The 11,141-nt window shown below is 43.6% G+C and overlaps 2 pseudogenes across 2 annotated transcripts in view; both read right to left on the bottom strand.

Annotated features, from left to right (window-relative positions):
- LOC148376990 (uncharacterized) overlaps positions 1–8,354 on the bottom strand; it is a 205,695-nt pseudogene extending 197,341 nt beyond the window's left edge. The window contains exon 1 of the transcript XR_015852527.1: positions 8,105–8,354. The product of XR_015852527.1 is annotated as an uncharacterized LOC148376990 (transcript). The remainder of the gene's footprint in view (positions 1–8,104) is intronic.
- LOC148377001 (uncharacterized) overlaps positions 1–11,141 on the bottom strand; it is an 88,154-nt pseudogene that overhangs the window by 47,823 nt on the left and 29,190 nt on the right. The window lies entirely within an intron of this gene.

Raw genomic sequence — 11,141 nt, forward strand, 5'->3', positions numbered from 1 at the left:
AATTAACGACATAAATCCCAATCCTAACATTCTCTATCAAACTCGCCCTCCATTTTATTCATCTAAATTTGACACAATTCAAGTTATTTGTCCCAATCTCACTTTATTTTCAACAAATTATCTTTTTTTTTAAATATTTAATTACCTTTCTCCTTCATTTTTCTCTTTCTTTCTCCTTTGTCTCACTTTCTCAAATTGAATTGCATTCTTCTTTCAAACCAATTCAATCAACTCCTTGAGCCCACCAATTTAATGTAAAAATGACATAAAATCATCCGCAGCTAATTGTCTTACTCATTTGTATTTCCAGGCATGCACGGTTCTAAGGTCTTGGGAACCTCCTGTGTGGGTTCAAATCCAGCGACCGGACTTCCTTTGCAGAGTTTGTATGTTCTCCACGTGCTTGCGTGGGTTTCCTCCCACATTCAATTTGGATTTGGCCGGTCCAAATTGTCCCCAGGTGAGAATGAGCAAGCGAGTTGTCTGTCCCTGTGTGCCCTGCGATTGGCTGGCAACCAGTTCAGGGTGTCCCCTGCCCACTGCCCGATGATTGCTGGGATGGGCTCCAGCACCCCCGCGACCCTACTGAGGATAAGCGGTGCGGCTAATGAGATGAGAGACAACTTTCTTCCATATTTTTCTTTGAAAAGAAAGTATTTCACGGGTTTCAATATTTTTACATAAAAATTGCCGTTATCTCAAATTAATATATTCCAATTCACTCCGATTTTTCTCAGTTTTCCTAGTCCTTCATTTACCAATTTTGAACTAAAAAACGGGAATATTTGATCCTTTTCGGTATTAATCTGCCTTTATCTTGAATTAACGTATCTAAAATCACTCAATCATTTTCTTCCTAAACTTTTCAGTCCTTCATTTATTGATTTTCAACAAAAAAAAACTGAAAAAAATTCGGAGTAAAAAAATCTTTGGGACCACTTGGGGCCCGCGCTCCGTATGTTGTACAACATCCCCTGTGAGGGGATCCGTTGTCTTTCAATTTCTACTCCGAAGAGCAGAGTCCCGTTTTATACGTACCGTGAGAATTTTTACCGTATTTTCCGCACTATGAGGCGCACCGGGTTATAGGGCGCACCCCCCGAAAAAAATCGTTTTTGGTCCTATATCTTCCATACATAAGGCGCACCGGATTATAAGGCGCTACAATGGGAACGTTGAGAAAACAGTCAGATAGTTGAGTCAAACTTATTACCCCCTTAATATTCCGACGGGTCGCAAAGAAGCAAATATGTGTCTCAGACACGTGCGGAGGCGGTGTCTGTGCGATGTCACCAAACAAACATTTCTTAGTTTCCATTTTATTTTTTACTGGCAACTGAGTGGAAAGCAAAGTAAGAATTTTATTGTGCAGGGAAACGGGGTTCTTTACTGTGCACATGACAATAAACACTTTGAATTGAATTTAGTTTCAAAAAAAACTCATCACAGCGACATCAAGATCGTTCTAAAACAAGATACCGGGAAAATATAAAGCCGCATAGCTCACCTAAGTTCTCTTGCAGCCATCACGTTCAATAACGATACGCAACCATGGTCTTCTTACAACCGTGAGTGTAGTAAATCCAGGAGAATAAAATATTTACAAATACAGAACAGTAAAAAAGGTTTTCTCTATGCCGTAGTGCAACCCAACCAACGTGTGATTCGCATTCATCTTTTCCGGCCAATTGCAGGCTTGGTTTCGCCCCTTTAGCCTATGCGAGCCTGTCAATGATAAAAAGGATCCGCCCCCTTTACCTCCGCATAACTTAAACCCATAGTGACTGATTCAAATGATGATTGACACGTTGGTTAGGAAATGAAACGCCGGTATATAATTCCCAGCATACACCGCGGACGACTTCGCCTTCGGGGGAAAATCGAGTCGGCGGCTGCTTGCCTTAGTTGCAAGACTTAATATTGATCCATATATAAGGCGCACTGTATTATAAGGCGCATGGTCAGCTTTTGAAAAAATTAAAGGCTTTTAGGTACGCCTTATAGTGCAGAAAATATGGTAATTTACACTACCGCGTTATCCGCCTCGAGAAACTCGTTTCTAAAGGAGTCATGGCCTAATCCTTTTTTTTTTCTTTCAAATGAATCCTTGGATAACGCGATCCATTCTGTTTTTACCAGACTGTGAGTCCCTTGTCTCTTGCGCACACTGATCCCACTCACCTCTTTTCAGATTCAGATTCAGATTCAGATTCAGATCTACTTTATTGTCATTCTAGTACACGTGTATACAGAACGAAATGTCGATGGATCTGACTCCCACAGTTTCCCTCAGTGTCCTTCAGTGTACAGATATAAATAAAGCTGTATTGTGTTATTTACCATAGTGCCGATAGTGCAAGAAGAGACGCTAACCAGATGTGCAAGATGGGCAGTCAGGTTAACAAGTCAGGTACACAGTACCATTATATTGCAAACAATAACACTGTAAGTAATAACACTGTAAGTAACAATAGTGCAGAGATCAAATGTGCAAGGAGTGGCAAGCTATAAAAAAACTGCCACTAGTGCAAAAGTCAAATTAGCAGCCGTTTAGATTTAAGTTAACTATATGTTAGATTGACCATTTAACAGTCTAATGGCCAGGGGGACTAGACTATTGCGGAGCCTGGTGGTCCTGCACCGCACACTGCAGTACCTCTTCCCAGAGGCTAGCAGAGTGAATAGTCCATGATGGGGGTGAGAGGGGTCCCCGGTAATGTTCTTAGCATGGGATAAGCAGTGCTTCTGGCCAATGTCCTGAATGGAGGGAAGTGTAGTCCCGATTATTTTCTCCGCTGTCCTCGTTACCCTCCTCACACTACCCCAGTCGGTAGCGCTGCAGCCTCCACACCACACAGAGATACAGCTGGTCAGGATACTCTCTATGGTGCCCCTGTAGAATGTGATGAGGGATGGTGGGGGCAGGTGGGCTCTCCGCATCCTCCGCAGGAAGTACAGGCGCTGCTGTGCCCTCTTAACCAGAGATGCAGTGTTCACGGACCAGGTGAGTTTGTTTGTGATGTGCACCCCTAGGAACTTGATACTGCTGACAACCTCCACAGCCTTGTTGTTGATGCAAAGTGGGGCATGGTTGGGCTGGTTTTTCCTAAAGTCGACAATGATCTCTTTAGTCTTGTCAACATTCAGGACCAGGCTGTTGTCCTTGCACCAGCCCACCATCTGCTCCACTTCCTCTCTGTAGGCCAGGTCGTTGTCATCCCTGATGAGGCCCACCACCGTTGTGTCGTCAGCATACTTCACGATGTGGTTTGTGGCGGACCTAGGGGCGCAGTCGTGTGTCATCAAGGTGAACAGCAAGGGGCTTAGGACGCAGCCTTGGGGGGAGCCCGTGCTGAGGTAGATGACATCTGAACTGTTCTGACCTATCCGCACAGATTGGGGTCTGTCACAGAGGAAGTCCAGCAGCCAGTTCCGCAGGGGGGTGTTGAAACCCAGAAGCCCCATTTTGTCTACCAGATGTTGTGGGATGATGGTGTTGAATGCTGAACTGAAGTCCAGGAACAGCATCCGCACATGGGTGTTCTTCTCCTCTAGGTGTGTCAGGCTCAGGTGAAGCGCAGAGGAGATGGCATCCCTGGTGGAGCGGTTTGTCCTGTAGGCAAACTGAAAGGGGTCGAATGAAGAGGGGAGACTGGAGGTGATGTGCTCTTTTACCAGTCTCTCGAAGCACTTCATTATGATAGGAGTCAGTGCAACGGGCCGGTAATCGTTGAGTGATAAGATCTGGGTTTTCTTTGGCACTGGGATGATGTTGGCAAATTTGAAGCATGATGGTACTTTGGCTTGGTCTAGCGAGGTGTTGAAAATGTCTGTTAGTACACAAGCCAGCTGATCGGCGCACTCCCTTCTTTAACGTCTGACTCGTATCCTTGTTTTATTCATCCATTTTAATGTTAAAAATGGTGGTGCGAAACCATTTTAAGTACAAATACCTGATGCCTCTTCTTTCGCCTGGTCTGTTGGGAAATCGTCTCCGGGTGGCCGGCCGAAGCAAGAATTCAGAGGCCCGCTTCTTTAAAGGGAAGCGCTGACGTCAGCTTTCTTTGGCGTCCTTTGTCTGCGGCGGTCGACCGCCCGAATGAGATTTCCCGGGTTTCGGCACCAAAAATGTCGTGTCTAAAGTGATCACTCACGTGTGGGAGAGCTAAAAAATATTGACGAATCCTAGAAGGAAATTCAGGCAAAGACTTTTGCAGTTTTCTAGACAACTGCAGTTAGAGAAGGTTCCTTTCGTCTCGCTGGCCGCGCCCCTTCCCCCACTGCGCTGTGTTTTATTGAAGTCACAAGGGTGGAATAGTACTGAGACAATGAAACAGGAAAAGAAACTCCCTCTAACCCTCCCCCCTGGGACAGTACCAACACTTTTAAACAAAGAAACAGGAAAACTGGAGAAGCCAAAAAGGGCCATACAATATGGTTGGATATACACACTTTTGAGCAAATACGATTAAGCATACCTTACAAAAATGACGGTCGACAAGTGATCCCAAGAGCCAAGAAGAGATCCGCAGGTTCGAGAGTGTTCTGGATTCGGGCCCCGGTCCTGTGAAATGCTCTTCCCCCTGAGATTCGATCTGCAACTTCAGTGAAAATGTTTAAATCTAGGCTTAAAACTCACTTCTATTCTATAACATATGAATAACCTCTATTTTATGTTGACAATAACTGTGTATTGTTTGCCCTCAGGTAGGTTTTAGATCAGGGGATGGCGTCATAATAGTCTGTACTTTGCAATTGTCTTTGATCTTTGCAGCCCTTTGAGACTCAGTCACAGTTCAGGTTTTAACAGCGCCGGCCAATCAGAGGCAACTTTTAATGATAATAAATCAATTTATTCGGTCCCATCGGAGAAATTCATTTTCACCGACTGTACCAGGGGGATACAGTCGGTGCTGTCGAAGCAGAGCGTGCGCCAAATGACCGATTTATAGCATCTGGAATTCCCAAGGGGCCTCCCACCTCAGAACTAACCAGGCCCGACACTGCTTAGTTTCCAAGCTCGAGCGTTCTCAGGGTGGTATGGCAGGTGGCAAGTGACCATAGAGGCAAAGTTTTCAAGCAATTTATGCACAATTTTGATAGACTCACAGCTTACACCAGCCTATTAGCCGGGGTAGGCAGGCACACAACTGCTAATATTTTTATGAAATGAAATGATGAAATGATCTGCATTTATATAGCGCTTTTCAAGTCAATGACTTCCCAAAGCGCTTTACAGTGTGCTTCACATTTCCCAATAGCGGCCGTGATCTGTGCAGCCATGTAAGGCGCTAACCTGCTTATTGGGGGTAATTGGGGGTTCAATGTCTTACCCAAGGACACTTCGACATGTAACACGGACAAGCCGGGATTCGAACTGGGATCCCTTAATCCTAAAACGATCGCTCTACCTCCTGAGCTACTGCCGCCAAAAAAAGCTCTTAAAGTTAAACTGAAATTCATCAATTAAATGGGACTGTCAGGAAAGTCAACAGAGCCCGAAGAAGTGGTGATTAACAAATTTCATTACATGTCAGTCTTGGATTTGACTGAGAAACGGATGACCAGGAGCTATAACTCATAGGAAACATTCGTGCCCTCCAATATTGGTTTTTCTGTAAAAAAAAAATCGAAAATCACATCCAAATTGCAATTGATAAATCGAACATTTTTTTCCAAAATACACACACACACTTTTTATATATATATATATATATATATATATATATATGCACATACATAAAATAGATATGTTTTTGAATTGATATAACATGAATAGTACACAAAAAATCCGTACATTCAGTGGTAGTTTTAAATGTTATTGCAAGAAATGATATATCAAGCAGAGGGACCAATGCCATTTTCTCCGGCACACGTGTGATCCTGAGCTTTGGCTTGACTTGAATCTCTAAGACTGCAAGCTGAGCAAGAAAAAGGCTTCTCACCCGTGTGGGTTCTTGTGTGTATTTTTTAGCTTTGTTTTTGGCTGAATCTTTGATCGCACACTGAGCAGGGAAAAGGCTTCTCACCAGTGTGGGTTGTAGCGTGGTTTTTCAAATTTACTTTCTCGGTGAATTTTTGACCGCAAATTAATCAGGAAAAGGGTTTTTCATCAGTGTGGGTCCTTGTATGTGAGTCTAGGTTTGATTTCCGTCTGAATTTTAGACCACAGATTGAACAGGCAAAACGCTTCTCACCAGTGTGGATTCTTGTGTGCCTATGTAAGCTGTCCTTTAAGCTAAATGATTGACCGCAAATTGAGCAGGAGAAAGGCTTCTCCCCTGTGTGGACAGTTGAGTGTTTTTTCAAGTTTCCTTGAATGCTGAATTTTTGACCACAAACTGAGCAGGAAAAAGGCTTCTCACCAGTGTGGGTTCTTGTGTGTGTTTTTACGTTTTCTTTGCAGCTGAATTTCTTACTGCAAACCTTGCAGGCAAAAGGTTTCTCACCAGTGTGGGTTCTTGTGTGTGTTTTTACGTATTCTTTCCGGCTGAATTTCTTACCACAAACCTTGCAGGCAAAAGGTTTCTCACCAGTGTGGGTTTTTGTGTGAATGTTTAGTTTTGATTTATGGCTGAATTTTAGACCACAGATTGAACAGGAAAAAGGCTTCTCCCCTGTGTGGATTCTCATATGCAACTTCAAACTATATTTGAACTGAAACGTTTCCCCACACTGAGAACACTTGTTATCAGCTTCTGACTGTCTGTCGCCATCAGTGTCTGCAGAGTCAGATGTGTCCTCATCATCAATTTTCACGTGATGACGGGAGCTGCTGCTTGGAGGCTCCTGCCAGTTCTCTTCATGTTTAACCTGACTCCCAGGAGTTAAAATGGTCTCAGTCACCGGCAATTCTGTGAAACGTCCCTCCTTTTTAACACAAACAGGCTCCACATCCTCCTCCTCCTTTTTAATGTCAGGAAACTCTGGAGACAGGAATTCTTCACTGACATCTGTTGGACACAAGACACGCATAGATTTCGCATCATCCCAAATATACGACATAATACCGAAACACATAAATGGCAAAATGTATAAATATATAAAATAGACTGCATTTATGTAATCATTCTAACCAATGGAGACAGAAACGACACAGAACCTCAATTAAAATGTCTATAACAAAAACGAAAATATCATTGGTCTCTCCTGAATATTGGCATTGGCGGAAGGCAAGTGCCACAAGCAATTGCTGCTGATCGCCGGTAAAGGAGCGACCTCTCCCCCAAATGCTAAGACACTAAGACGCTGCTCGGCTTCCGACTGCTCACAAGTAAGTAAGTATTGTTGTAAAGGTTGCTCCCGCTTCTGTAGGCAGTTAACCCTTCTAGAAGGACGTGTACGTGAGCTAGAGCAGTTTAAAAGGAAAATGTTAGATGCCACAGACACCAGTGATAGAGTGAGTTGTAGCGAACCTGCTAGTCCGGTTAGCACTAGCCCTAAACAGCATGCTAATTGCGGTGGGCCAATTCAGACACATAACAAGTTCAGCCCCCTAGCTAGTCCCACTCCACCGGTCTACTGGCTCCCGCACCCTAGTTTTAGGTGACTCCATCACCCCAAACATAAAGCTTAGCATTATATATATATATATATATATATATATATATATATAGCCCTAGTGGGAGATGGCTAGAGTCATTTCTGACTCTTTTTTGGGATATTGATTCAGAGGAGGGGATTCCCAGCCCCCTCGCTCAACCCAACTGAGGTGTTGGGAGTCATTAGGTGAGCAAACTTCCCAATTCCAACCCCTAATGCTGAACGCCAAGCAGGGAGGCAACGGGTACCAATGTTTAAGCCTTAGGTATGACTCGGCTGAGGCTTGAACCACAACCTACCAGTCTCGGAGCGGGCGCACTACCAAATAGGGCTTTACTTGTCAATAACCATATTATTAATGTTCACAATATTAGCCTTATTGGCCTTTGTGAGACCTGGTTGAAACCAAATGAGTTTGTAGGGCTAAATGAGACTTTTCCCGTAACTTTGTGAGTTTCCACTTGGCACGACCGCGCAAAAAAGGTAGCAGTGTTGCCCTTATATCGGAAAATATGTTGACATTTAGGAGAATAAAAATGTTATGGAAATAAAAGTGACCAACCTGCTCTGTTCAACACAACTCGTAGCGCCTTGCTAATGCTAACTCGGTTTAGCCGACGATCTTCTCCCTCGTTGTCAATTTGAACTTCCCGAAGCTCCTCTTTCAAATTTCCTTTCCATCCCTCGCACATTTTAATCACCTTTGAACTTTTACGGAGTTAAATGTAGTTTTTGAACCTTTGCGGGGTTTAATCCAGTTAGGTGGAGTTAGATTATGCACTCGACTGGGACAAAACACCACGAAGCCTTAGACAATGGCGGAAGTGACGTGCAGTTCTACTCTTCTTCTCCGATGTCATCTATCTCTTTGGTGCTCTATCGCCTCCTAGCATCACACCATATCACAGTTCCACTCTGCTGTGTTGTTGAAGAACGAAAGGAGTTAATGAGCCGGCTCCCTTCAAAATGCGATCTCTCTCATTCCCCCCCCCCCCCCTCTCTCTCTCTCGCTCGTTAGGTCAATACGAGTGTCGTCTTCTCTGTGTGTTTCTCTTCGTATAATCCATGTAAAAGTTTTAACCAGGCATAAATTCAGGAAAGAGGTCGAAATCTAGTGGAAGCTAGAGCTCTTCTTGGTGATAGAAAGGAGTGGAGATGTGTGGTGAAAGGATAGTGGGATTGTGGACGCGTTCTTAAGGATGGGCTGGGCACCCGTATGATGCGGCAGGGGTAAACCAGCGAAAGCTGTTGAACAGAAGAGTGTGTTGTGTCACCCTGACCCGAGTGACATGGCCGCTTTCTGGTGTCCCATTTCGTCTGGAGGGACGAAAGCATGACCAATTTTAGGTGCCGAGGTCCCTAACTTGTTTGGGTGTTTGGGCAATTGGGTTGGCCATGGTCCCAAAAAATTTGTGTGGGGTTTTGTTTTTTTTTGCTTTTTTCTCTCCTTTTATTTTCTTTGTTATTGTATGTGTTTGTCTTGCTGTCGGTCAACCCTCTTTCAGGGACATTACCAAGGTAGATAGATAGATAAATTCACTTCAATTGAAACAATACAGTCGTTGATAACATAGTACCATAAAGATTTTCAAAATCATTGAATTCAGGGCATCGTTTGTCATATTTATTTCGAATATATTTGAAAACAAACAAAATATGTTTCAGATGCTTTATCCCATGTATTTATTTAATCCGGAGAGTCCGCTGGGGCCCGTTTTAGTGAGCCGAGCCGAAAAAGCCGCTTCTCTAAAAGAGAAGAAATTCCCATCACTTGGCAATAGCCAAGTGAGAAGGGAAAAGTTTTCTGAAATGCGTCCACTAGACGGCGCTCTCAACGATTGCTTGAAATTTCCTTATCAGTTATTAGAAAATGTCTTATTCCAAACAATATTTACACCAAATAGTGCTCCATGAAATACACCAAAACCCAATGTTTATGGCCGCAATATTTTCAAGTTTTGTGCGTTTTATTTCTATTTTTTATGGAACATTTCATCATTCCAAACAAAACAGGCATAAAACAGCCAAACAACAATACAGAGTCAACAAGTCCAAATGAACAAAAAGTGTGTTTTAAGCCGAGAATTAAATATTTCCACTGACGTTGCAGATCGCACTTCAGGGGGAAGAGCGTTCCACAGCACCGGGGCCCGAATGGAGAAGGCTCTCGAACCTCCGGCTCTCTTCTTGGCTCTTGGGATCACTAGTCTATCTAACTATCTATCTAACCTGGTCATATCCCTCAAGAGGGGTGACTGACAGCAAGACAAACACATACAATAACAAAGAAAATTAAAGGGAAATAAATAGCCCAAAAAAAATGTTTTTGGGACCATGGCGAACCCAATTGCCCAAACACCCAAACTAGTTAAGCACCTCGGCACCTAAGTCGGTCATGCTTTCGTCCCTCCAGATGAAACGGGATACCAGAAAGCGGCCATGTCATTCGGGTCTGTTCAACAACAGGGCCCGACAGCTTTCACTGGTTTACCCCTGCCGCATCATACGCGATTGACCATCACTTCACTTGAAATGTATATTACATACGATAAAATAATATTTCAATGTACAGCGCCTGAATGTGGGACCAAATCGTGGAGTGGAACCAGATTACTTCCCCATTTTGTGTTATATTTACTACAAAAACAAGTGAAAAGTAAGCGTTTCGAAAATACTGTCCCTCGGATCTCTCAGTTTAACCAACAAACACAAGAAGTTCCCTGATGACTTCTGAATGATCCAATGTCCAAAGCGGGAATGGGATACCAAAAGATTTTGCAACATTTACACATCTCCCAGAGCACTCTGCGAGCAAGAATATCAAAACAGGGAGAGCATAAAACCACCTAAGATCTGGCCGTCCGTCTAAACCAGAGTTCGAGAACTTGTGGCTTGCGAGCCACAGATGTCGTTTTTCATAAGTACCTATGGCTAGGAGATAAAATGGACCTTTAGCGATTACTTAAAATATTGTCACCTATGAATGCGTTTGTCACTCGTGAGAAACCGAGACAGTCTCGGCTGCTTAATGGGTTCAGTCCAGTAGATATAAGACGCAATTTAGACTACAGTTTACGGACCCGGTTTTGGCTGTAAACCGCTAATTAAGCCTTTGTACGGAAAGCTCATTAAACAATCTATGACGAAAAGCCACATCACATGTTGTGAGAGGTGAATGCAGAGTATTTGGCAGAGGTGAGGAGATGATGGATAACAGTGGAACAGTGTGGCAGGTAAGTCAGCTGTTTGCAAATGACACAGCGCTTGTGACTGATTCTGAGGAGACATTGAGAAGGTTGGTAACGGAGTTTGGAAGAGTATGTTATGTGTGAATGTTGGGAAGGGTAAGGTGATGAAGTGTTCGCGTGATGGAGTAAGCATGACGTTAGAAATCAGGTTGCATGGAAGAAGTTGAAAGCTTTAGGTACTTGGGTTGTGATGTGGCTGCAGTAGGTGGAATGGAGTGTGAGGTATTGCACAGAGTCAATCAAGGTTTTGGTGCTCTGAGGAGAGTGATGAGCAACAAGAGTATGGATATTAAGAGGCGACTGTATGAGAGTGTGATTGTGCCGACTGTGTTGTATGGTGCAGAGACTTGG

Source organism: Urocampus carinirostris, chromosome 1, assembly GCF_059441175.1.
Source record: "Urocampus carinirostris isolate Australia breed hairy pipefish chromosome 1, RoL_Ucar_1.0, whole genome shotgun sequence".
Lineage (NCBI taxonomy): Eukaryota > Metazoa > Chordata > Actinopteri > Syngnathiformes > Syngnathidae > Urocampus > Urocampus carinirostris.